The following is a 27,943-nucleotide window of genomic DNA, read 5'->3' on the forward strand; positions in this document are numbered from 1 at the left end:
AATGACATTGCAATCGAGCAAAAAAGTATAGAAGAATCATACCTGGAGATATAAAATTGTACTTCTGAGACTAAATGTTTTGGTAAATAAAAATGGTATTTGTAATTACAAGAAATCCAAAAAGTGCTTGAAGCAGTATTTTACTACAGTTGAATGTTGATGCTGCTTGGTACTGAGAACACTGGATTTGGAAGCAGACAAACCTGGGTTTAAGACTGAAATCCAAGCACAAACATGTTTGTAATCATGGTGCTTAAATAAAAATAATAAAATAAAAATTAAAACACCCGATGTTGACAAGTTCTTGAACTATCTATGGTTAATTTTTTCATACAAAAAGGTAACGTACCTGGGGTTGGAGCAGTGGAGCAAGCAGTAAGGTGTCTGCCTTGGTTGCACTAGCCTAGGACAGACCATGGTTCAGTTTAATTCCCTCGGCGTCCCATATGGTCCCCAAACCAGGAGCAATTTCTGAATGCAGAGCCAGAGGTAACCCCTGAGCGTCACCGGGTGTGGCCCCAAAACCAAAAATAAAAAGTAACATCTCAGTAATGTAATTGATATGTTAAATGAGAATATTTACTATTATATAAAAATAATTGGCATTGATGAAAGTGAGACTTTTTAAACCTGTATTAATAAAAGGTAATGATATTTTAAACAGGATATGTCTATAATAATATCTAGGTAAGGTATCTTTACAGTTTATTATAATTTGTCAATATACCTTTTTATTATTTGTGTTTGGGCCACACCAGTGGTGCTCAGAGGTTACTCCTGGCTATCCCTCAGAAATTGCTCCTGGCTTGGGGGACCATATGGGACACCGGAAATTGAACTTAAGTCCATCCTGGATTAGCTGAGTGCAAGGCAAATGCCCTACTGCTGTGCTATCACTCGGGCCCCTTGCCATTTTTATTTTATTTATTTTATTATTGAGGTATCATTACTATAATATTCAAGTCATTGTTTCATAGTTGTCACCACTATTGTTTAAAAATCTTTCTGCCATTTCCATGGTTCTTTTCCCCTCCTATCCCCTTAGCTTCTTCAATACTGAGTTTTATTGCTTATATCTCAGAATTTTTTTCCAATGTGTATTCTTTAATCCCTTTCTTTTTCTTAATTATCCATTAGGAGTGAGATTATCCAATATTTTATTTGTTTTATCACAAACAACTGTATGTATAAACTGTTCTGACATCAGACCTTCCTTCAGAGTGTCTACTTCCCTTCTCTATTATTTCAGGATCCCTCCTATCAACAGTCCCCTCAACCCTCATCCTTGATAAATTCAGGTTTGTAGAGCAGTTCTCAGGTTCATTGTGATGTTTATATGCTTGCACATGGTCAATCATGGAAAGAGAGAAAAAGAGAAACAATTGTTATTTTCACCAATGGCTATATGCACCCTTTTCCCTACATATACTCTGGCACTAGTAGTTGTTGTTTTAATTTTTCATTAAAGCACTCTACTTTTAATGTGTGCTTGTCTCACTGATGTGCAGCATTATATAATTATTATGATTTTCATTTTTCTAATTATAAGTGATGGAGAGAACTTCCCTATATAACTGACTATTCATATGTTTTTTTAAGGAAATAGTTGTTCAAATCTACTTCCCATTTTTTTTGATAAGATTGTTTTGTTGTTATTCAATTTTACAAGTGCTTGATATAGCTTGGAGTATTTAATTCTAGTTTATTTTGTGGTGCCAAAAGTTTTTAATATGGAGTATTTTATTGTGTATATATATATATGGTAGCTTCTTTATCCATGTATTTGTTGGACATTTGGATTGTTTCCATATTTTGGCTGTTGCAAATAAGGCTGTAATGAACATAGGTTAAAGATATTTTTTGAATAATTATTTGTTCCTCAGGAAGAAGATATTTAATATAAACTGTAATTGTTAGCTTAAAGTTCTATTCATTGTCATAATTATTTGTATTTAATTGATTATCAGTGGTCATGAATATTTTTTCATGTGCCTATTGACCATTTTTTACCATATTTTCCGGCATATAAGATGACTTTTGAAACAAAAAAAAAAAGTCAACCGAAATCGGGGGTCGTCTTATACACCGAGTATATCCCGAAAAATGTTTCAATATGCTGCTAAACAGAAATTGTCTGAATATTGCCACAAAACGAATTTTCCAACTCGATCCTGCACCAATCACTGCCAGGCTGCTCAGACGCCTCTCTAACTCAGCCAATCCAAGCAGGCTTTTGATGCATGCAAATTAGACGATGTTCTGCACCAATCACTGCCAGGCTGCTCGGACCGCCTCTCTGACTCAGCCAATCCAAGCAGGCTTTGGATGCATGCAAATGAGACAATGTTCTGGACCCAAATGGACACTGTCAAAAGCCTGCTCAGATTGGCCAGAGTCAGAGAGGAAGTCTATGACAGTATAACCTTTGGACCTTTGCTTGTTGTGATTGGCTCACTGTGGTACATACAGTTGTGGTACAGGAAGGTTCTGTCTGATACAGCGAATATAGGCCTAAACCTCTGTTTTAACTGAAAAATTAGGGGGTCGTCTTATATGCTGGCAAATACGGTATATCTTTTAGATAAAGTGTGTTCTTCCTTTATCCTCTTTTTGTGCTATCTTCACAACAGGAAAAAGAGAAAGTACTAAAATAAATTGGATCAAAAGTGAAAGAGGAGAAATGATATCAACACCCTCTTAAATTGAAGACATGATATTTCTTTGAAAAATTCTCCTCTTTTAAGCTGGAGAACCTAGAATAAAATGGTCAGTTTTAGAAACATGTAACTTCCTTAAAACTGAATGTGGAAGAAAAAGAAAGCCAAAACATGAAAATCAGAAGCAATGAAAATTGAAAAATGAAACAGTAATTGAGAATCTCCCCGAGAACAGAAGTCTTTGTCTAAATATGTTTACTGGTGAGTTAGATCAGATTTTCAGAGAAAATTTATTTATGCTGACTCTTAAACTCTTCCAAAATACCAAAAAAACAGGGAGCATTCTTCTATACCCAAAGCAGAGACATTCCTAAAAAGAAAACTTCAAACCAATCTCCTTGGTGACCATCAATGCAAAAATCCTCAAAATGCTGAGAATAAAATAGCACAGTATAAGAAGTTATATACTCTGATCAAGGCTGATTTATCCCCAGAAAGCAAGGATGGTTCAACACACACAAATAAATTAACTTAGAACATCACATTAGTTAATATATATATATATATATATTTTATATATATATATCATATGATCCTATAAGTGATTTAGAATAAGATTATTACAGGATCCAATTATAAAAAACCTCTATAGGGGCCGGAGAGGTGGCACAACTATAGGGCATTTCCCTTGCACATGGCTGACCTAGGATGAACCGTGGTTGGATCTCTCGGCATCCTATATGGTCCACCAAGCCAGGAGCAATATCTGAGTGCAGAGCCAGGAGTAACCCCTGAGTGTCACCAGGTGTGGCCCAAAAAGAAATAAAAAGAAGAAAAAAAGACCAGTACATCAACAAGAAAATTTGTGAAAATTATTGCATCTTGCAAAGAGGTCCTTAAGCTATTGTCAGAAACTTTAGTAAACTTGTTGCTAGTTATCATTCCGTCACTTCTGAACATTATTTGGCTTCAGATACACATTGATGTCAAAATTGGTGAGTTCTTCCTAATGAGGATTTCAGTAGTTAAAATATTGAAGTTTTGGGATGCTTCTCTCCAGGAATTCAAAGCACTATTTCTTGCAGTTTTCCTGGGGTCAGTTTTTGGTTCTCAGGGCTTCCCTATTATGAGAAGGCTGGTGGAGGATGTCTGCCAAAAATAGTCCTGGTCATATTAACCCTAATACCAACGTAACTGGACTTTTGAGCAAATTGGCCTCTCTACAGAGGAGAAGTTCAAGAGGAGTTGTGAAGAAGTGGTAGGGTGATGGGGACAGTAGTAGTAGTTTCATCAGGGGAAGAACTTTGAATCCCCTTTCTCCTGAGATTGCCAACTTTTAGCTGCATGGCCAGTGTACCCTTTTATGGGTTGGTTTACCTTTCTTTCTAGAAAAGAGTAACTCTATGGAGTTGGTCACATGTCCAATATTATTCTTAATGGTTAAAATATAAAATATAAAAGTATTGCCACTGAGAATGGTACAAGGCAAAAGTGTCCACTGTTTTCACTTTATTAAATATTGTATTAGTATTCATAGCAACAGGTGTCAGGCAGGAAAAAGAAATGAAAGAGATCCAAATTGGAAAACAGGAAGTCAAATTTTCTGTTTATAGATGACATATACAAAGATTAAAGAGACCATTTTTATAGGTCTGTCTTTGTTGTTATTGTTAGGCTTTGTGCTTTATGCTTGTTGGATAGGAGGCCATTAATATCATCATGTGGAATGCAAATATTTTTTCAATCAATAGAATTTGTTTATTTTATTTCATTATATTTATTTATTTTTATTTTAGAACCACTTCCAGTGATGATTAGTAGTGTTTACTGCTGGTTGCACTCCTAGAACTTGAAATACCACATGGGGTGCTTGGATTAAATCCGAATCAGCCACATGCAAGTATTTACTCTACTCCATACTCTCTGAACATTTTATGGCCATTTGTTTTATTTTTTTCTGAAAAGCTTTTTAATTTATATATAATTACTTTATTTAATCAAAATTAATTACAAATTAATCACAAATTGATTTTAAAAGTGTTCATGGCTTTGCAGTGAGGTTTTGAATTCAATTACCATGTTATTTAGACCTAATATTTCTGTTTGAAGTCTTATCATTTCTACTCACATATCCTCTTAAGTCTAATGAGCCTTCAGCTTTATGGTTTCTTTGAGTTCTTTGAAGAGATTTAACATTTCTTCTCTAAAGGTTATGTAGGTGGCTGATGTTGGTTGAGTCTTTAGAACTAGCATCTTCAGGGACTGGAGGGTTCAGGACAGACAGTTCAATCCCTGGCGTCCCATACAGTTCCCCAAGTCAGGAGCAATTTCTGACTGCATAGCCAGGAGTAACCCTTGAGCATCATCAATGTGGCCCAAAAACCAATGGAAAAAAATGAATTAGCATCTTCAGTCACAAGGTGTGATGGGGTTCTGTGTTGTTTACCCGTTGTGACCTTTCTATAGTGGTGGTGTTTTTAATGTGCTTTTGTGGGACTCCTAGAAGAAATGTAAGGCCACAAAGTGGATGGGTACACTCTTGCTTGGTCATTTCAAAGTGGTACTCTTTTAGTTCAAACTTTTCCCACAGTGCCCACAACTGCTCTTGCTGCTTCTGGTAAGCAGTCCATAGTTTTTTCTCTCAGCACTACTCTTTCCTGGACTCATTCACCTCAGTTAAGTTCAAAATGTGCCCATTTGTTTGGAACCTCATGCATTTTGCATTCCATTCCACCTTTAGTTTGATAGAGTAACATTTGTTTAGTTCTGTTTCTGCCATATTTGCCATGATATTGTATCTTTGAATACCTCTCTGAGGTAAAGGACTTGGTTTTATATCAAGGGCTGTCATTTTGATTAACTTTTATGTATGGCAGTAGGTAGAGGCCCAGTTTATTTATTTGTTTAAAAATGTAACTAGTCATTTTTCAACAGCATCTTTTAAAGCAACTTCTATTTTGCCATTTTATATATCTATCCACTTTGTCAACGAGTTAGTTGTTTATAAATTTGAAAGATCATATCTGAAATTTCTGTTCTATTCCATTTATCTGAAAGCCTGCCTGACTTTGGTTTCTTTTTGTTTTTTTTTTTTATAAAAATAATTTTTATTTTGACCAAAGTGGATTACAAATCTTTCACAGTAATATTTTAGGTACATAGTGACATTAAATCAGGGGCATTCCTACCACCAATGTTGTCTTCCCTTAAGAAAATTTTTTTCATTTTTTCTTTATTTAAACATCTTGATTACAAATATGATTGTGATTAGGTTACAGTCATGTAAAGAACACCCCCTTCACCAGTGCAACATTCCCACCACCAATGTCCCAAATCTCCCTCCATCCCACCCCACCCCGACCTGTACTCCTGACAGACTTTCCAGTTCCCTCATTCATTCACATGATTATGGTAGTTCTCTGTGTAGTTATTTCTATAGCTGCACTCACCACTCTTTGTGGTGAGCTTCATGAAGTGAGCTGGAAGTTTTAGCCCTCCTCTCATTGTCTCTGAGAATTGTTGCCAAAATGACTTTTATTTTTCTTAAAACCCATAGATGAGTGAGACTATTCTGCCTCCCTCTCTCTCTCTCTCTCTCTCTCTCTCTCTCTCTCTCTCTCTCTCTCTCTCTCTCTCTCTCTCCCTCTGACTTATTTCACTCAGCATGATAGATTCCATGTACATCCATGTATAGGAAAATTTCATGACTTCATCTCTCCTGACAGCTGCATAATATTTCATTGTGTATATGTACCATAGTTTCTTTAGCCATGGAATACATTAAACTGAGAAGCTTCTGCACCTCAAAAAAATAGTGCCCAGGATATAAGAATCACCCACCAGTGGGAGAAACTATTCACCCAACACCCATCAGATAAGGGGCTAATATCCAAAATATACAGGGCACTGACAGAACTTTACAAGAAAAAAACATCTAATCCCATCAAAAAATGGGGAGAAGAAATGAACATACACTTTGATCAAAAAAGAAATACAAATGGCCAAAAGGCACATGAAAAAATGCTCCTCGTCACTAATCATCAGGGAGATGCAAATCAAAACAACAATGAGATACCACCTCACACCACAGAGATTGGCGCAAATCACAAAGAATGAGAACAATCAGTGCTGGTGGGGATGTGGAGAGAAAGAAACTCTTATCCACTGCTGGTGGGAATGCCGTCTAGTCCAACCTCTATGGAAAGCGATATAGAGATTCCTCCAAAATATGGAAATTGAGCTCCCACTCGACCCAGCTATTCCACTCCTAGGGATTCACCCTAAGAACACAAGAATTCAACACAAAACCCCCTTCCTCACTCCAATATTTATTGCAGTACTATTCACAATAGCCAGGCTCTGGAAACAACCAAGTTGCCCTTCAACAGACAAATGGCTGACTTTGGTTTCTAAGGAACTCTGTGGAGCAGGAAAGTTTTTACAGAACAAAATGCACTTAAGAAGACATGAGAGTAAGAGAGGGATGTCTGTTCAAGACAGAATATAGGCTTCTCCAAAGTAAATAAAAGGCCAGCCGAAAGAGATAGGTCAAGGTAGAGCCAAAGCTTTAGAGAACAAACCTGAAAGTCTTTCTTCTGGTACCACGTGGTTTTGATTACCATAGCTTTGTAAAAAAGATTAAAATCTGCCCATCAAATATCCCCATCTTATTTTTTCTTAGAATTGCTTTATATATCCATGGAGCTTCATCATTCCATTAAAATTTTAGTGGTATTTATTTAATGTCTTTAAATAATTCCATGAGAAATTAATAGAGCTATATATTTAAAACTATTCCTTAAATAGTTATCCTCAATTTTTATAAAACAAACATCATCTTGATGAAAAAAATCAGACATTACTAGAAAAGGAAAATCTCAGACCAATATTCCTGGTGAACATAGATCCAAAGATCCTTAATAAAAATTGGGTGAATCTAGGAGGGTTGAGAAATAGTACAGTAGAAAGGGCACTTGTCTTACACATGGCCAGTCTCAGTTTAATCCCTGCCACAACATACGATCCCTCAATTCTTCTAGGAATTATATATGAACACAAACCCTGGAGTAAACTCTGAGAACTGCAGACGCTGGCCCCCAAACAAGCAAAGTCAAATGAGCAAAACAGTCTTGTTGAATTAAACAAGCAATACATTGACCTTCCTATATACCATGTTTATGTGGAAGTTATCATAGGGGTTTAAGGATGGTTCAGTAATCATGATATACTTAATTTGATACACTAAATATCAAAAGGAAAGACAAAACATCTCTACATATGTAGAACAAGTATTCAAGACACCCAATAAAATGGGATTGGGCAGAACACACTTCTGTATTTTAAAAGCCATATATAGCAAACCCAGAGGTATCATGTCTAATGTGGAATAAAATAAGCCTTTTCCTTTAGGAGCAGTCATAAGACAAGTATGTCCACTTTTACAACTATTAATAATTAAAAAATAAAGTACTAATTCTTGATCCATTGCAATTAAACAAGAAACATGCATTCAAACAAAAAATGGTAGAAAGTCAAACTCACTATTTGAAGATGGCATGATAATGTACAGAGAAAACTCAATGCTTCATCAAAATTTTTGAAACTATAAACTATAACAGTGTGCAAAAATCTTTTCTTGTAAATAGGGGTACAAAAGACAAATAAGGGGCTGTAGTGATAGCACAGTGGTAAGGTATTTGCCTTGCATGCGGCCGACCCAGGACGGACCTGGGTTTTATCCCCAGCATCCCATATGTTCCCCCAAGCCAGAAGTGACTTCTTTTTTTTTCCTCTTTTTTATTAATATCTTTATGTAAACACCTTGATTACAAATATGATTGTTGTTGGGTTTCAGTTATGTAAAGAACACCCCTCTTCACCCGTGCAACCTTCCTATCACCAATGTCCCAAATCTCCCTCCTCCCCACCCCACCCTGCCTGTACTCTAGACAGGCTTTCTACTTCCCTCATTCATCCACATTGTTAGGATAGTTCTCAATGTAGTTATTTCTCTAACTACACTCATCACTCTTTGTGGTAAGCTTCATGTCGCTAGCTGGACCTTCCAGTCCTCCTCTCTTTTGTCTCTGAAAATTATTGCAAAAATGTCTTTTATTTTTCTTAAAACCCATAGATGAGTGAGACTATTCTGCGTCTATGTCTCTCCCTCTGACTTAACTTCACTCAGCATAATAGATTCCATGTACATCCATGTATAGGAAAATTTCATGACTTCATCTCTGCCAAGAGTGATTTCTGAGTGCATAGCCAGGAGTAATCCCTGAGAATCACTGGGTGTGGCCCAAAAACCAAAAACAAAAAAAAAACAAACACAAAAGAATTACACTTGTCACTTCAATGCCTACATATGGTCTCCCAGCAGCAACAGAAGTAACCTTTGGGGTTAGAGTAACAGACCAATGGGTTAGGCACTAGAGCCTCACTTGCAGTAGATCCTAGCACCCCAAATAGTACCACAGGCATTCTCAGAGCCAGGAGTAATCCCTGAGCACCACTGTGATTCAAAAATAAAACGTGACTCCTAAGTACAGAGCTAAGTGTAGCTTCTGAGAACTATCCGGTGTATACATCCTTGTACAACAAACATGGCTGGAATTTTAGTACAGTGGTTAGGGCATATGCCTTGCTTATAGCTGACCTGGGTTTGAACCCTAGTAACCTATATAATCCCCAAGGCCTGCCAGAACTGGCTCATGAACACAGAGCCAGGAATAAGATCTTAGCAATGTCAGCTTTGTCCCAAAAAGCAAAATGAAACAACAAAATTGCCTACCTATTTTTCTTCTTTATTTAAATATTTTTTCTATCTTTATTTGAAGATAAAGATGCAAAGCAAGGACAAGGTGAAGTTACAGTGGGAAGGCAATCTCCCATAAACAAAATTCTCAAAAGAAATCTTCTTGATGACACCTTAATTTTGAATTTTCAGCCAAAGAAATTAAAAAAATAAAACAAACCACATGCACAATTACTTTGTTACTCAAGTCCCCAGATTGTAGTACATCATAACATTTCTTAGCAGTACACAAAGAAATCCAAAGCCACAAAATGTATGCAACTCCTTTAACATTAAAGGCTATAGTATTGTTGACACAGTTGATCATAATACATTATTTCATTAAGGATGAGTCAAAGGAGCACAGCAAGGATGGTTAGTGTGACAATTGTTTATCACATATATCCATATGTCACATCATATCCTTGTATTGTGACCTTGACACTGCCCTACAAAGCTCATCTCTAGTCCTTTACTGCCTCAGTCTCAACCATTATTTCCCCCCATTTACCCATTTTGCCTTCAATACCGTACAGGTCAATCACAGACCAAAGTGGTTCACTGAATTTAACAACCCACCCAACTATTTCAAAATTTCCCCTCTCTATATATTTTTGTCTGTCCTTCTCTTTGTCATTTGTTAAATAAGGAAGTCTGTAGAAGTGTCCCTCCATTGAAAGTTTATGTTAGAAGAAAGTCAAGGAGATTGTTAGACTTGTTCTAGCATCCCCATAGGCAGCAACCACGTCATGTGGCATTGTTCTTCCTTTGCATAGGTACATTAAAATGGGAAATTATATTCAAACACGTTCTTATCTAATAGAGATGGGAACACTCAAATCTTGTAATGCAATGGGATCTTACACCCTGAACATTGTCATAAAGACCTGGCTCAGGCCACAGAAGAACGGGCATTTTCCATTTACCCCTGAACCAGGAATGCCATCTACAAAACAACCATGGTTGTGTACTACATCACCTGAAAGCAATCCTCTACCAGCGAAGACCCTGCCAGTTCTCTGGCATAGACCTATTCAACAGAGACTTTCTTTTAAGTGGTGGTGCTAGAGGTAAGGCATCTGCCTTTCCTGTGCTAGCCTAGGAATGACGGCGGTTCGATCCCCTGGCATCCCATATGGTACCCCCAAGCCAGAAGTTATTTCTGAGTGCATAGCCAGGAGAAACCACTGAGCATCAAATGAGTGTGCTCCCCACCCCCCAAAAAGATAATTTAGTTTTTACGATCTATGCACTTAACTTCTAGTTAGCCACAAAGAACATAATAGATAATACAAAAATTTAGTAACAAAACATCCATTGGAAAACAAATCAGTAATTTTAGGGCTTCTCATTTCTACCCTCATACATTAGTTTATTGACTGCAACTAGAAAATATATTTTCTCCAAAATTACTCTAAGATTCAACACTGTTTTTAGCTCCTATGAAGCAAAGATGAAGAGTATTTAAGATTATGTTAAATATCATTCAACAACATAATTTTCAAAAGATCAACTGCCTGATACGATGTTAAATATAGTTGAATGTTGTCCCACACCTCTGTGTCACTTCTCCAAGCTTTCATTGGATGCAATTTGCAACAAGCAATATATTAAACCCCAATAAATACTCATTATAATGTAATTACTGAAAACTTTTTATTGTAACAGTAAAAGCAGTATCTCCAAACTATACAAAACAGAAAACAGATCTCTGAATTTATCTCAGGGCAGAAGATGGATTTTAATTTGAAGACATACCAAATGAAATTTGGGGCACAAATATTTTAGACTAAGTTGATCTATTATGAGTAATAACAGCATATGGCAGTTTATCCATGTCATAGGAAATGCCCAATTCAGATGGAAACCCATGTATACTTCAACAAAATTATTAACAGTAAATAAAAATAAAGTAGGTAAGATCAAATTAGACATTCTATTTCAGATATACATAAAATTCTTCCAAAAATGCAGAATAATAGAAAAAATATCTTATTTGGATTAAGTTAGCAAGTTAACGTACTTTTATTTTTCTTTCTTTCCTAATATTATTATTGCTATTATTTTCTCTTTACATCCTTTTTATGTCTCTTGACAATTTCTTTTAAGTCAGCTAAGCCCCAGAGAATTAAAGAAGGCATTTGGACTTTATGGTTTTCTGTGTCTGAGTGTGATATCCTGAGGAAAAAAAGGAGCTGTGCAAGAAACTATTAAGTACCAATGAGTGAGCACGATGTGGAATGTCTGAGTTATGTTCTCAGAAACAGATGGCATGTCCCAGAATTCCCTGAGCAGCCTCAGGCTTTTGATGGTGTCAGCCCTGTTGTAAATGAGTTTTCATAATGAATTTACTGTTAATTCTTTCTCACACACAGACCATTAGAATCACATTAAAGAGCTGACTAAATGCCACCTAAACGCTGAAAGATACTGTCTTTTGTTCATTGAAAAACAACTAAAGAATTTTATATCTCAAATTAATCATTTTTTAAAAGTTTGAGGGAAGTAAGATACTTTTGTGCAGCCAGAGATGCAAAGGTACTCCAGGATATTATACTAGACAGGCAGGATCCCCACTTGTCAACACATAATTATGTTAAAGATAGTTTCTCAATGTAAATTTTACCAAAATACCTTTATTTTTAAAAATTATTTTGCTTGGGAGATAGATAGTACAATAGAAAGGTAACATGCCTTGCCCACATCTGACTCAAATTCAATCCCCAATACCTCAGATGGTTCCCTGAGCACTGCCAGGAGTAAATCTTGAGCAGAAAAATATAATAAATTATGAACTCTATTGAGTGTGGTTCCCCAAAAATAAACTATTTTGTTTAGTCATTTCCCTTTTAAAAAATTTTAGTAAATGAACAAAAATAAATATTGGTTGAAGTAAATGATGTAAATGTTTCTATGCCAAAAGATTTGCTAAGGGTCACCAAATACTTTTAAAATATCCAAAATTTCTAGTAGTTTGACCCTTGTGTTCTAAAAATATAAGAGAGAAAATCAATGGGTAAGGCTACAAATAATGTGACAGAAACAAAAATCAGAGATTATGAGTATTATTCAAATGGTGCCTCTGTGGAGGATGCAGATCAGTGGTAGAACACTTGCACTGCACATGTGAGGCCTTGAATTCATTCACTTGTCCTGCAAAGAAAAGAAGGATGTTTAGAGGAAATAACAATGTATTTTAGAAAACAGCCAGGTGTGATCAGTTTTGAGAAAAAGCAATGTTTTATACTGCTTAAAGTAACAAAATCACCAATAAATTCTGTTGGTTGGGTACTTACTATGTTTCATGCACTATACTAGATATTCTATGCATTATCTTCCTCATAAAAGTGACAAAATAAAAAATACAATTTGCAATTGCTTCTTTCATGTTGCCTCTATGTAGTTCCGATACCTATCAACCATTAAGTTATACTTTTGTGCCTTTAGATTGTAGTACTTAAGAAATGTTCTGAGTTGGGATTTTATGTTTTGGAATCCTCTCTTGATTTGTTCTTTTTTAATTCCTTACCTTGCTGTTTGTTTCCTCTTTTATTTCTTCTCAAAACACAATACAAAAAAAAGTGGCTGGCTACAGTCAATACACAAAATACAGTTGTATTGTTTATACAAATAACTCAGAGAAGAAAGAGATCAAAAAAGCTATTCCATTTAAAATAGTGTCCAACACTATTAAGTACCTAGGAAACAGCATAACAAGAGATGGGACACCTATATCTAGAAAAATTCAAAAAACTTTAGAAAGAAATTGAAGAGGAACTAAAGAAATAAAAGAATATGGGGCTGGAGCAGTGGCGCAAGTGGTAGGACATATGCCTTGCACGCACTAACCTAGGACGGACCACAGTTTAATCCCCTGGTGTCCCATATGGTCCTCTAAGCCAGGAGTGATTTCTGAGCACATAGCTAGTAATAATCCCTGAGCATCACCAGGTGTGGCCCCAAAAGCAAAAAATAAATAAATAAATAAATAAATACAATGGAATACTATGTAGCTGCCAATAATGATGCAATTTGTAGCAACATGGATGAAACTAGAAGATATTGCTAATGAATTAAGCCAGAAGAAGAAGGATAGAGAATGATATCACTTTTGTGTGGTATTTAGAATAACTTTATGAAGAAACACAATGGTTTAAATGATAGTTGTCTCTAAAACCATTATATCCAGAGATAGCAAAGAGAAGGAACTGAGTAGAAGAGGAGAAACACAAAAGCTTGTATTCTCTTCTGTACTTTAAAGAGACCTTCAGCAACAGATAAAGCTGTTTAGATTGAGCATGTGTTCAATCACCTGCTCTTTATAGATGTCTATAATAATATTAAATTTTTAATATTAAACTCTTCATGAATTTGTATGTCATCTTTATCCAGGGACCATGCTAATCTCTGTGTCATTCAAGTTTAGTATATGTGCTGCCAAAGCAAGCACATGTTCTAAGGCTTAATCCATAGAAACAGGTATAGAATGCATTTGGAAGCCATGGACTCTCACTACAGTGCTTACTATAATAATTTTAGTGTCTTCATTTTAATGTCTATAATAACTTCTTGGCCATTTTGTTCACAATGGCTCTTGGAGCTATTAGTTGGTCACCCTAGTTTCATGTTTCAGTGCTGTATAAAACTCAAAAGACAGTTCTCATTAAGTTGTCATTAATATCTTGACAAGTATTCTAATATATTCATTTTCCATTTGATTATGTATGCCTGATAATATGATCTAATGTTTCTGTCCACAGATGAAACAAGAATACACAACTAGATTCCATAGGGTCCTGCTACAGTACTCATTCATTATGTATATTATTGCAATTCATATTCAATTCAAGCTAGTTTACTATTATGTCATAATGCTCAGGATTTCATTTTTGCTTTCAGTAAAGAAACCTGGATGCACAAGAACTGCTTGATGATACTTCATGGTGTAGACTCCTTTTACAGTGCTCATAACCATACCACTTACTCTTCTAGACTTGAAAATTATGATCCTTCTAAGAATGCTCTATATACAATTTAACTCAGGAAGCCTTTCTTCAGTAAAGTTTAACCTCACCAATGATGATTTGCCTACAAGATGGTAAACTTTTCCATCTGATTTACCAGCTTCATAATTTTAAGTGTTCTGAGTCATTTCACCTGGGTCAGCTTTTCAACATCAACCTATGGATCAATATTCATTGTCTATGTGTGTGCAAGAGTGTATGTGTTGGCCACTTCTGTATTTGTCTAATGCTCGTCTGTAATGTACATGTCTGTCTATGTTATAAATAGTCCTTTCTCCTGTTATAAATAACCCTTCCAATCCCATACCACCTCTTATCTGTTTTTCTTCCTATTTAACCCTTCTTACCCTCATTTCTTAACTCCTCAGGAAGCTGAACATTTCCCGCACCCCATCCAGCTGCCAATCAGCTCCCAAAGTTAAAGACAACTTTCCAGTAGGCATTGCCTCAGCCTGGGAAGAAGCTATCACTTCCACTGTTGCTGATGTGGTCCCTTTCCTCCTCCCTCCCTTTGCTGTGGACTACTGCTCACTACCAAATTTAGTTTTTGAAAAAACACCAGCTCAAGGACATTTTCTCATCTGTGACTGCTGGGAGCCATTTTTCTAACTCCACAAGACCAAGTCACAGACTGCAAATTTGCTCCAGATTTTACCCCCCACCAGACTATTTCAAAAGACTTAAAGGGGATATGTAAATTTCCTTCATATAATTCTTTAGATATATTTCCTTAATAAGTATAATTCTTATTGTCTATTTCCTCATGTAGAGGTAGTTTTTCCCATCCCCCTCTTTTTTTAAATCTGGTTAGTAGGAAATCTTGTCGATAAATTTTTCTTGGGTTCTGAGTTTAACCTCGAACCACATGATAATCAGAGTTGTTTAGCTTGTTACTTTTACTCACATATGCACCAGTATCATGTGTCATTGTTTCTTTTTGTATAGGCACATTAAAATGGGTAAATATTATGTATGAAAAGAAGTTCTTATCTAATACAGATGGGACTCATAAATCTTATATTGTAGTGGAGCCTTTCACTCTGAATATTTTTTAATGACTTGACATATGTTTCAGACAATCAGATAATGGCTATTCACCTCTGAAATTTGGATCCCATCTATGGAAGCAGCATGATTTTCTGCACTAGCATCAGGAATCAGATGCCAGGGAAGGTCCTAATGCTGCCCTGGAACAAATTTGCTACAGGGTGGGTTCATATGATACCCCGATGACTTGAAAATAGCAACAACTTGCTTTCAGGGGAGGGTGACCTGACTCATAACCAAACAGTGAAATGAAACCAGAAGACACTCCATAACACCCTGACTTAGACAGAGTAACTGTGCAAAAAACCAAGATTCCTATTTACATAAACCTGACTGCAAGAACCATGATTGAGAAGAACTTATACTGGGACTATGAAGAAAGATTTTGGGGTTAGATAACTTAGTATGCCCAGAGTCTGTAGTTGTTGTGACAGGATACTTCATGGGTAGGGTCTCTCTGTTTTTAGGCCATAGGTTTTTCCTTTCAATTTTCCCCAATTTTTGCTGTGCCATTGAAAAAAATAATAAAAACTGCCACACACACACAACCTGTTTTTTTATTTTGCTTTGTTTTCTCTTCCTTTTTTTGTTTTCATCTTTTAAATTGAGGCTCCTGCCTTTTTGATAGAACCTTGGGACATGAATTACTTTGTTTTACCCCACATTTCTGCATTATTCTATAAAATAAAGATGGAAAAAAGAAAGAATCAGGGCCAAGGGCTAAATGATCTCAAGTGCATTGATGAAGAAGAAAAAAAAAGACAGACCTAAATATATATGCCAAAGTCAACAAGAGAATCAAGGAACCTACACTTTAACAATCTAAACTTAAATGGGCCTGTTATATTGGCAGGTCTTGAGGGTAGACAGTGATAGTATAGGATGCATATGAGATTATTCATGAAGGAAGGTCAACACTGGTGGTGGGAAAGGCCCTGATTCATTTGATATATGAAATTTATCTATGAAGGACTGTGTAGTTCACAATGTTTCAATAAAATACAATTTAAAAAAAATTAAAAATCCTCTCCCTTCAATGAAAACCTAATTCATTTGCTTTTTTTATTTCCTGGGTTTTTCCTTTATGTATCATGAAAAGGGATTGGATATAATTGGATATTATTACACACAATCTTGTTAAGAATTTTATGAAATATAGAACAAAAAATTAAAGTGTTGGAACTAGAGAGAGAGTACAGCAAGTAGTGCCGCCATCTTACATGGAGCCAACTCTGGCATTACATATAGTATCTTAAACCCTATCAGGAATGATTCCTAATCCAAGAGTAAGTTTGGAGCACCACCAGGTGTTCCTCCCAAAAAATAATTACGATTATGGCAGTGATTTTCTTTCTTTTTGCATTTATATAATGATGATGACAAGTAAAGTATTTCAAGCATTTTTAGAACAGAAATCAAATACTTGATGCAAAATTACATTTTGTTTCCATGTTTCTATGTTTATATTTTATGTATATAAATGCATTTCATATTTAATATTAGACAGTGAATATTCATGAGTTATTTAAACTTGAAATAACAATGTAAAAGATAGTCTTGAAATTTGAGGGCAGATTCCTAAATGCAAATAATGCTAGTGGGAAATCTGTTGCTATTTCTTAGCATATTATTACCCATCTTGCACCATTGTTTAAAGACTCAGAATGGCATTGAAATCTGTTGATCTCACTGTTCAGTTTTCAGCACTGACAAGACTAAAAAAATATTCTCAAAGAAATAAGTAGCCAGAAATAGGGCCAACAATTTAATAGCTCAGTAAGTAAGAGACGACTATTCTTTATTCCAATGATATTCAAAAATGAAACAAATATTTCATTTTTGCATTTGAATCAGATATTAAAGGACATTTCAATCAGGTTTCATTTTCATGAAGATTAAGTTCACATGAGTGGATATATTCTTTCTAAGGAACACTATTTTCAGGGTAATAATGATGAAGTTTCAAGCTTTTAAATGTTGACAAAGCATATTGAATTTCACTTTCCATTTCAGATAAGCAGCATTCAAAAATTTTTGCCAAAATAAAAATATTCTAATAACTCCCATATCCATATACAGCTGAAATAAAATGCCTGCTTATTTTTGAGTGTATTCATCTTATTCTGTGTAAAAAACACTTGAGATAAATAACTGAAAAGAAATTTTCTGTTCATTGAGATAGTAGTTTTGTTCTTGCAGACACTGCAGGAATTCTTTCTTCAGTTCCATAAAGCAGGAAAGTTCTTGATGGCCATTTCACTTTAGAGATGATTTTTTGACATTCTGAATCAGTGCTCGCAGCCTGGATTTGCCCCTCTTAAAAATTCCATTAATGATCTTAACTGTGTCATTTATCACAATGTCTAGCTGAGTTGGAAGCTTTTTTTTTTTTTTTTTTTTTTACAGTTGCTCCCTGTAGATCAGACTAGGTGGCAGACTGGTCATTGAAACCACTGATTTAGGTCATATTGGAAAGTGGGAGACTGAAAAGTTATTTTTAGAAACTGGAAACAGTTGAGAAAAGGTTGTTGAAAATTTGTGGGGAGAGGCCAGAGCAGTGGTGCAGAGGTTGGGCATTTGCCTTGCAGGCAGCTGACCTCAGACTGACTTCGATTCGTTCCCCCCAGGGTCCCATATAGTCCCCCAAGGCAGGAGCACAGAGCCAGGAGTAACTGCTGAGCAACACCTGGTGTGGCCCAACTCCACCAAAAGAAAAGAAAAGAAAAGAAAAGAAAAGAAAAGAAAAGAAAAGAAAAGAAAAGAAAAGAAAAGAAAAGAAAAGAAAAGAAAAGAAAAGAAAAGAAAAGAAAAGAAAAGAAAAGAAAAGAAAAGAAAAGAAAAGAAAAGAAAAGAAAAGAAAAGAAAAGAAAAGAAAAGAAAAGAAAAGAAAAGAAAAGAAAAGAAAGAAAAGAAAGAAAAAAGAAAAAAAATGATGGGGGCAAATTAAGGAAGAATTAATTGCCTGCTACAATGTAAAATACTAAAAATCGATTTTATGGGTATGGCTAAGGAGAATGACAGGTAATTTGATTAGTGTCTTTTGTCTATATTATTGTAATGTTTTTTCTTTCTTTAGCTACAACTGATAGAGGACAGAGATGAGCTCCAAGAGAAGTTTCCTATTAGAAACTAGAAGGTAAAGAAAATACAGAAAGGTTAGGGAATGTTCTATTGAAAAATATAAAATATGGGAAGGTTGAAGTGGTGAAGGCGGATGTTCTTTATATGACTGAAACTCAGTTACAATCATATTTGTAATCAAGATATTTAAATAAATATTAAAAATAAATAAATAAGTATTGGAAAGAATGTGTACAAAAATTTAAAAATGCCATATTTTTGGTGAAAATATATATGTATATATATATAAAGAAAATTGTAAAACTGGGCCAAAGCAATAGCACAATAGGTAGGTCATTTGCCTTACATGCAGTTGTCACAGGACTAATCCGGGTTCAATCTCCAGCATCTCATGTGATTCCCAGTGCCTACCAGGAACAATTTCTGAGCACGAAGTTGAGAGTAACCCCTGAGCGCGATTGAGTGTGACTCAAAAACCAAAAATAAAAATTAAATTAAATGGATTTATTCTTGCATGCTGGCATAACATTCTCAACAAAAAATAGTATTGCACAAAAAAAAATCAAGATTTTTTATTTTTTTGAAAATGATCCTAGTCAGATATACTGAAAGTTATAAAATAATATGAAAAATCAACACATTTAAATATGATTTTCAACATCTCATAACCATGATATGGTTTTATTACTGACACATTCTCATTTCTTCCAGTAGTTTTACAGCTGTACAACTTCTGTTTTTGTATTTATCTGCACAGAACATACATAGAAATTAATGCTTGAAAGCAAGAATCAGACTGCTTGAATTCCAAACCTAACTATACTACTTATTTGCCATATAAACTTATTTATTTATTTCTGTGTGTTTTAATTTCATTTACTTATATTTCCTAGAGTTACCCTAAAGATGAAATATATTAGTTTTTGGAAAGTGCTTTAAAAAGAGGACAGAGATGGGCATATAGTACCATGTTATACTATAAAGGTACTTTCTATTACAATTTGTGTTTATGTACTGCAAACATTTCTTATCAAATATGGGTGTTCTAGGTATTGGTATCATAAATAAGATTTACCTATTATCTTTTATCAGTGTTACTTTTAATTTGCAACATAATCTCAATAACTACTAACTTTGAAAACTGTATATATATAATGTGCTATATGACTACTTAGATTAATTGTCATAAAAGCATTTGTTGTTATTTTATAAAAATTTAAAATGGTAGCTAAGTCCACTCTAAATCAGTCCAAAGGTTTTCTGAGTGTCCAAGAACAGATGAATGGACAGAGTGGCTGTGGTATACACTGTGGTATACACTATGGAATACTATTCAGCTATAATAATAATGAAACTAAGGCTAGAGAAATAGTATAAGATTAAATGCTTGCCTTGCATAAAACTTGAGTTCAATACTAGCACTATATATAGTTCCCTACAATGAGCTATCCCTGAGCACAAAACTGAAATAAAACCTGGGTTCTTACTGTTGAATTTGGTCATTAAACAACAACAAAAATAAAACAAAAAAATTAAATCATGCAGTTTGCTGCTTTGTGGCTAGAACTGGCTTGTATCATGTTCAGAAAGAAAAGAACAGACACAGAATGATCTCTTTTATCTGCAGACTGCAAACAAAATAGGCAATAACAAATGGTCAAAGACAGCATATCCTGAGAACTGGTGTATAAAAATGATTTTGCCAAGAGCAAAGACAACAGTGTGGGAATTGGACACTTTGGAGAATGTGATGCCTGAATGTTCTATACAGGAAACTCTACCATTCTCAGTATTCTAATCCTGTGGGGCTTCAAATAGAAAAATTAAGTTTAGATGTGTCTAAAAATCAAAAAGACCAGGGCCTGAGGGCTGGAGCACATGCTTTGCATTCAGGAGCTCTGGGTTTGATTCCTGATACCACCTGGTCCCCTAAGTAGCAACAGGAATAGCCCCCCAGGCACTTCTGGTTCAGTATCCACATGGAAAAATAAGTCAATAAAAATCCCCATGGCAGTTTTATATTCCCCAAATAGATAGAGATCTGTCTCCAAATAATTATTGATGCCACATTGGGTGCATGGCACCAAACCAAGTAAAATTTATGACAATACTATAAGAAAAAAATACTGGCATAAACACTCTCCCCTTGCACTAAGAGAAACAGGAAAACATAAAAAGACCTTTCTAGAAAAGAAGAAGAAGAAGAAGAAGAAGAAAAAGAAGCACTTACAGTCATTCAGTTGCAGACCTCTGATTTTCAAAAGACACCTCAGAGACTAAAATCAAATAGCCAAAATGTGGATTGCCCAAGAAGAATAAACCCAAGAACCACTCCAAGGCTGCAGAACTGAAACTTGACCAAGTAACATGTCTTGGAGTCCAGAGGAAAATACCTTGATGATAATGTGCTCAGTCTTTTCCACAGAATTACTGAAAACTCCTGACTGACATATACTTTTCATTCTTAGTCTTTGTATTTACTACTTAAATTTGGGGCTCAGTATAGTGAGTAGGGCACTTGCTTTGTACATGATCAGTCAGGTTCAATCTATTGTGCTCCATAAGATACCTCAGCACCAGCAGAAGTGATCTCTGAGGACAGAACTAAGAGTAAACTCTGAGAATGTCTGGCTGGGACCCAAAACAAAAATAACATTAATTTTAGAATTATTTTTCACTTACTGAAAGGCTACAGATAAAATTCTCATATACCAATATACTCATTTCACTGTCCCAAACAATATTTCAAGTAACCATATACAATCCTGGCATATTACTGGTATAGAAGTAAATTTTATTTTATTCAGATTTTACTACTTTTTACTATTTTACTGCTTTTCCTCAAATGCCCTAATTTTTCTTGTTTTTCTATTTTATTGTTTATAATATCTTTATTCAAACACCATGATTACAAACATGTTTGTAGTTGGGTTTCAATCATAAAAAGACCACCCCCCTCCATGAGTGTAACATTACCGTCACCAATGCTCCCCTATCCCTCCTCTAATTTTTCTAATGTTGTACTTCAAGACACTAGGTAAGAGTGAATTTATTTATCTTACTCTTCTCTAACAGTCTCATTTGCAATTTCACCATCTAGAGGGATATGAAGTGTTTTGGCTAGATATACTGAAGACAGGTTAGTCATTGATTCTCAATTTAGTATTGTTGTGTGTTTGCTTCTTATGGAAGCTACAGTGATATTAGTGGGGAAGGAACTTGCCAATTTGCATGTGGCTGAGCCAAACATAGTATGCTATATGATTTGACCCCATCCAAATCTCACCACGAGTAATAGCCAAGCCCTAAGCATAGCTATGTGTGACCTCACACAGTAACAAAAATATTATTCTACTCCTCCCCTAAAATTGAAAGAATATGAAATATGTGTGGAATCAGAGGAAGGTTTTGGTATACTGTTTGATAGCTATAGCTTAGGCACATCCTTTTGTAAGAACTGTCTTTATTGCATCTTCTACCTGGAGATGGTTTCTATGGTCATACCCTTAAAATTGGGCTAGACTTGTAGGGGGAAATGATAGGAAAAGCATGTTTCAAGTCTTCCAGCTCACCAATCAAGAGAATTTGTAGCTCCCAATTTTATCATCAAGGACACTTAAGACCACTAAGTTACAGATGGGCCAAAGTCAAAGACCACATAGGTTGGAAGAGCTCTCTCTGCTGTTCTGTTTAAGCCCAGAACCTTCGAGCTCACCTGTTAAATACCATAACCTGAATTGGATGCAGAGCAGACCAAAGAAATTATTGAGAACAATAAATCATTATGTATTAGTGATTTGTTAAAAATGCATAAACTAAGATAACTTAGCTAATAACTCAAAAAATTACTTTTAATATAATGTCAAATGTTCTATCCTAATGTTTTCTATACCTAGGTTTTGAGTTTTTCATTTATCTCTTTATATTGCAGTCGTTTTACTTTTGATCAATGAATATTCATTTTCAAAAAAATAAATTTTGGATGCATACAAGTTTTGGGGGATAAGTAAGAAGGAGAAAGTTTGGGTTACACTTAGTAGAGTTCAGGACAACTAACTCTTATTTCTGTATATAAATAAGATATATATGGATGTAGAGATATTTATGTACATATATATCTTATAGCTGTAATCTAGTGTTGCTGGAGATTGAACCAGGGTTGGACATGTGTAAATCAAGCACATTAACACCTGTTATCTCTCTAGACCAGAAGGTCATTTACCTTTAGAAATAGAAGTTCAATCAGCTTTAGAAATCTTTCTTTCAGCCATGCCTCCAACTATTATCCAAATATAAAAACGTATTAGCTCAATTAATGATAACAATTAGCAAGCAATAAAAAGTATATAAAAATGCAAGGAAGTCTCATTTCCTTGAGTTCTCCAATCATTTTGGGAACATCTTGTGAAGAGCCACTGTATTTTCCTAAGCAACCACACACAATTTTGGCTTTGTGTTTCAAAGTGTCTGTGTGTCATTACCAGTATGAACAAAATTAAGGATAAGACTATGTAGATTCTAACAACCAAAAAACAGATGATTAAAGTAGGAAACTTGATAGAAGTATTTAAGTGCTATCTTCATAGCACCCAATAGTACTAGGAATAGAAACAGGCACTCCGTGTCATTTTTTTTTTTTTTTTTGCCTACAGTGCATGCCTAACCTCTCATTTCATGACAAGTTGGTGCTTGGGGACCATCAAGGCCACAGTTCATAGTGTCCTGGGGGCTATGGAGTAAAGAGCATCAAATTACACAACTGAGCAATCGCCTTTCATATAAATGGTATCTTAACTGTAGGTACTAAAGAGGTAGGATTTTAGCTTTCCTTTCTATGTATTTGTCTTTCTCTGAGGTATCAAATATTTCTGAGGTTAAGAAATTTCTATATCCATGTTATCTAGCATAGTACCTAAAATATAACAAATATTTAAAAACTTTTTAAATACTTGGTGTTCAATGTTCTGAATGGTTTTCAAATGTCAGAGAATAAGATCTTAAGATGGAACATTTGAGAAACTTAAAAATGAACAGACTCAATAAAAAGAATGTTGAAGGGGCCGGAGAGATAGCATGGAGGTAAGGCATTTGCCTTTCATGCAGAAGGATGGTGGTTCAAATCCCGGCATCCCATATGGTCCCCTGTGCCTGCCAGGGGCGACTTCTGAGCATAGAGCCAGGAATAACCCCTAATTGTTGCCGGGTGTGATCCCCCCAAAAAAAGAATATTGAAAAGTAGCCATTGAGTGTGGAAATTTGAAAATAGATATTGTTCCGTACAATAGAACAAAAGTAGTACAGCATGTAAGGCACTTGTAATTTATACAGAGCCAACCTGGGTTTCATCTTCAGCATCCCATATGGTTCCCCGAGTACCATCAGGAATAATTCCTGACTGAAGAGTCCCAAGCACCACTGGGTGTGAACCCAAAACCAAAAAAAAAAAAAAATAGTAATCATTTTTTTCTAGAAGACCTCAAAAGTGTGATGAGCAATGGAATACAATACAGCACTAAGAACAAAAGCATGCGATTTGTAGCAACATGGATGTAATCAGAGGAGGCCATGCTGAATGAAATCAGGCAGAAATGAAGGGATTATACAAAACAATTTCTCTATGTGCAGTTGTTAGCAACCAAGGGCCATAGGGAACACAATAGGAGAACTGCTCTACACAATTGAGTTGGTGGGGTAGGAGGTTGAGAGGGAATAATGTTATGATACTTGTGAAAGGAAGGTTGATATAATAGAGATTGTGTAGTGTTGGAATTTGTGCACAAGAAACTATTATTCAAAAAATTATAAATTACAGAATCACAATTAGTATACTTTTTCAAGAATGCCCAAATAGAGTTTTAACAGAAATTTTATTGGAATCTCACAAATAGACTGAAATTTGCTTTGGTATTCAGTGTTTGCAAAGCAACAACTTGAGAAAATACAATTCAAAGATATATGGATAAAATAAAAGTTTGACTTAAGATACTAAGAAATATCTTTAAGTGTGATTTGTAGGGCAGAGGGTAGAAAGTCTGTCGTGCGTGCAGCTGACAGAAATTCTGTTCCCAGCAACTCATACGTGATTGATTGATAGAACAATGCTCAATAGCAAGAAGGGAATAAAATGCAATAGCAAGATGAAATAAAAGTAGCAAGTTGGGAGGAGAAAATAGCAAGAAGCAAATAGGTACGAGGAACATTTTGTGACAGATTTGATTGGAAGGAAAGACAATTCAAGTAATGTTGTTCAGACAACACAAGAATATGTAGGTTTATGGAACACTAAACTGACCAAATTTCAGGTACACAGATCTTTGTGCTGAAAGGACTAGGGCTTTTTGGAGAGAGTGTGGGCACCCTCCTCCCAAAATCCTTCTTCCAGGTGGCCTGGCAGCTTTGTACACACACCCTAAAAGTCGCAGTATCAGTATTAGTGCTGTAATTTCTGGACAACTTCAAACTTTATTTGATGCTTTCATCCCTATAGGAAAACACCAATCTAACTAAATGGACAGCTAACAACAAGAGCGTACTATACCTTCTGCCATTGTATTAATGACTTCAATGTAGATAATACTTTTAAAATAATAAACAGTAATATATAATAGTTTATGATCAATATAATAATTATATAATGTATGTGAATGTATATGTATTTACATTTCTAAATATATAAATTATAAAATTGTATGTATTTACATATCTAAATATATCAATCATAAAAATGATATATATTTAGATATCTAAATTTTATTTACATATCTAAATATATCTAAATTATATGTTTATAGTTATATAATTCCTATTTTAATGCCAATAATGTATAATGCATAATAACATGATAATATAAAAATAATTCAATAATTTTTATAAATGTGCTTGCTACTATACTTTTCCTTTCTGTTTTTTTATACTTTTTCTCCTCCTTTCTCTTTTTTATTTTTCTTTCTATTTTTTTCCAATAACTTTGCTTTTACTTATCTGGAAACAAAAGTATTATCATCAACTATGCGATACATTTTCTTCAAGTAAATTAAAAAGTGATCTAGATTTAAATGTTTGTATATTTAGGAAGTCAGGTATAGTAGGAAGTTGAGATGGAAAAATATATGATGTTGAAAAGGTATGATGACATTTATAAAAGGAAGACTTATATTTAGGAGCCCCTTAGGAGTGGGATTTAGGGCAGTTAAGTATCTGGTTTTAGGAAAACAGTAATTGTAAATTACTGAGCAAAGAGAAATGGAAGTAAAGAGTCAATAATAAAATCCTATCTCAGGCTTGAGTTTAGAAATTTTCAGTGATACTAATCTGAAGAAATTCAAATTCAAATTCCTCACTTCTCACTTCTCAATAATATGGCACCCTAAAAATGTTGGAATCCAGAATATTGAAATGACATATACCAGATACCCATTCATTTTATTCATATTGGAAGAAAATGTTTTTTATTGTTTGAGGGCTAGGGTTATACCTATCTGTGGTTAGGCCTTACTTTTCCTTTGTTCTCAGAGATCATTCCTAGTGAAGATGTGGGGGAGTGAGGGATGTATATTTGCAGGGGTCATCTCCTTGCTTGCAACGATCCATAGTCCTGTCCTATCTCTATGCTTTTATAAGTAAATTATTTTGTTTTACTTTAGTTTTTGGGCCACACTAGTGGTTCTCAAGGTTTACCTGTGGCTCTGTGAACAGAGATTACTCCTGGTGATGCTCATGAGATCATATATGGAACTGGGGATGGAATTCAGATCTAGACAAGTGCCTCACCCAATGTATTCTCTCTACAGTCTCTTAGTAAATTTTTGAACAAATATATTTATGTGCTTCTTTATTATCTACCTCATACTGGTTTGCACTGAGAAAGTAAGACAAAGTATGTATCCTCCGGAATTGATTGCATATAAGTTACATAACATTCACATCAGAACAATTTCTGAATTCCTTTTTTCTAATTGTGAGATAGAGTCTAATTACATACTTTAAAAGTTACACTTTTTAAATCCGATATCATTGGAGCATTTAATTCAATTAAGCCTACTGCCCATAGGCAAAAATAATAAGCTTTTTAAAATGTGTAAGATACAGGCTTACACATTTATATGTTTGCCAATTAAATATTAAATATTTTTTTATCTTCTTATAATAGTTTACATCAACCTTGACCCCAAACTAAAAGTAGCTGAGTAATATTGTTGGCACAATCTCTTTATCCCAGCTACATATGTGCAAAATGAAAGGTTTAACTATAATTCATTCTGGTAGCATTAGAGTGAATTTCAATGAAGGTGTAGAGAAGAAACAATTACCCACAGAGCCTAAGGCTGGCAAGAAAATCTCTTTTCTTATGATGTGTTGCTAATGCGTATGTGTGAGAAGAAATCTGAAAGACGGTGCCATTCTCTTATATGATGGCAACAGTATCTGTATTTTTTTTAAAAAAGTATAAATTTGTGGAATAAGGAGGTTTACTAAACTATTCTGTGATCAAGCATATTAAACAGAAACTTCCGGTTTTATGAAATACTTCCAAAAATACATAAAGAAAATGACAATATAAAATGTATAGGGATCTAAAACTAACACCCTTAGCTTTGATATAAATACTGACATAAGTCATGATTTTTTAAATAAATCTTTATTTAAATACCATGATTACAATCATGTTTGTAGTTGGGTTTCAGTCATAAACAGAATACCCCCCTTCACCAGTGCAACATTCCCACCACCAATTTGACATTGTTTCTAGTCTAGTCACCTCACTAAAAATCCATTTCTGACACCCAAGTAAATATACAAAGACTCTCACTGTAGTTCTTTCTATTGATCAACAATAACATCATTGATTGATGGGCAAGCCCCAATAGAGCAATTAATTAACACAGACATGCCAAATAATTAGAACACAGAAATTCTTCCAAACACCGGACTCAAGAAAGCACATTGGATGGATTCAAAACTTCAAGAACAAAACTAAAGCTGACAGTTATTTTAAACTCCTTTCCCCAAATTTAACCTCAGTGGAATACTGATTCAGTAGATCTTGGGGAAGGTGCTTGAATTTAAATACCCATAGTGATTCCGGTGAAGATATTGTAAGGATCACATTCCATCTAAAATTTGGGAGAAATTTGGCACCACCATTTGATTAGTTTAAATGATTAAGTCAGACTCTTCTATTTCAACATTTTCATTGGCGGTTCTAAGAGAAGCAATAAAAAAAAAAAGGTTTACACAAGACAAAAATTGTATGTCAATCCCATTTTTGGCAGCCACACTGCTATTCTCAAATTTTAATTCCAGAGCCAAAGCAAAGGGCATGGGTCCAAGCCCCAGGA

At 34.9% G+C, this 27,943-nt stretch overlaps 1 protein-coding gene and 1 non-coding gene across 2 annotated transcripts in view; one reads left to right on the forward strand and one right to left on the reverse strand.

Moving 5' to 3' along the window:
- PIP4P2 (phosphatidylinositol-4,5-bisphosphate 4-phosphatase 2) overlaps nucleotides 1–27,943 on the forward strand; it is a 523,645-nt gene that overhangs the window by 132,035 nt on the left and 363,667 nt on the right. The window lies entirely within an intron of this gene.
- On the reverse strand, nucleotides 13,801–13,903 carry LOC126021765 (U6 spliceosomal RNA). The gene has a single exon (XR_007500240.1). It is a non-coding gene; the product is annotated as a U6 spliceosomal RNA (small nuclear RNA).

Source organism: Suncus etruscus, chromosome 10 (assembly GCF_024139225.1).
Source record: "Suncus etruscus isolate mSunEtr1 chromosome 10, mSunEtr1.pri.cur, whole genome shotgun sequence".
In the NCBI taxonomy this organism is placed as follows: domain Eukaryota; kingdom Metazoa; phylum Chordata; class Mammalia; order Eulipotyphla; family Soricidae; genus Suncus; species Suncus etruscus.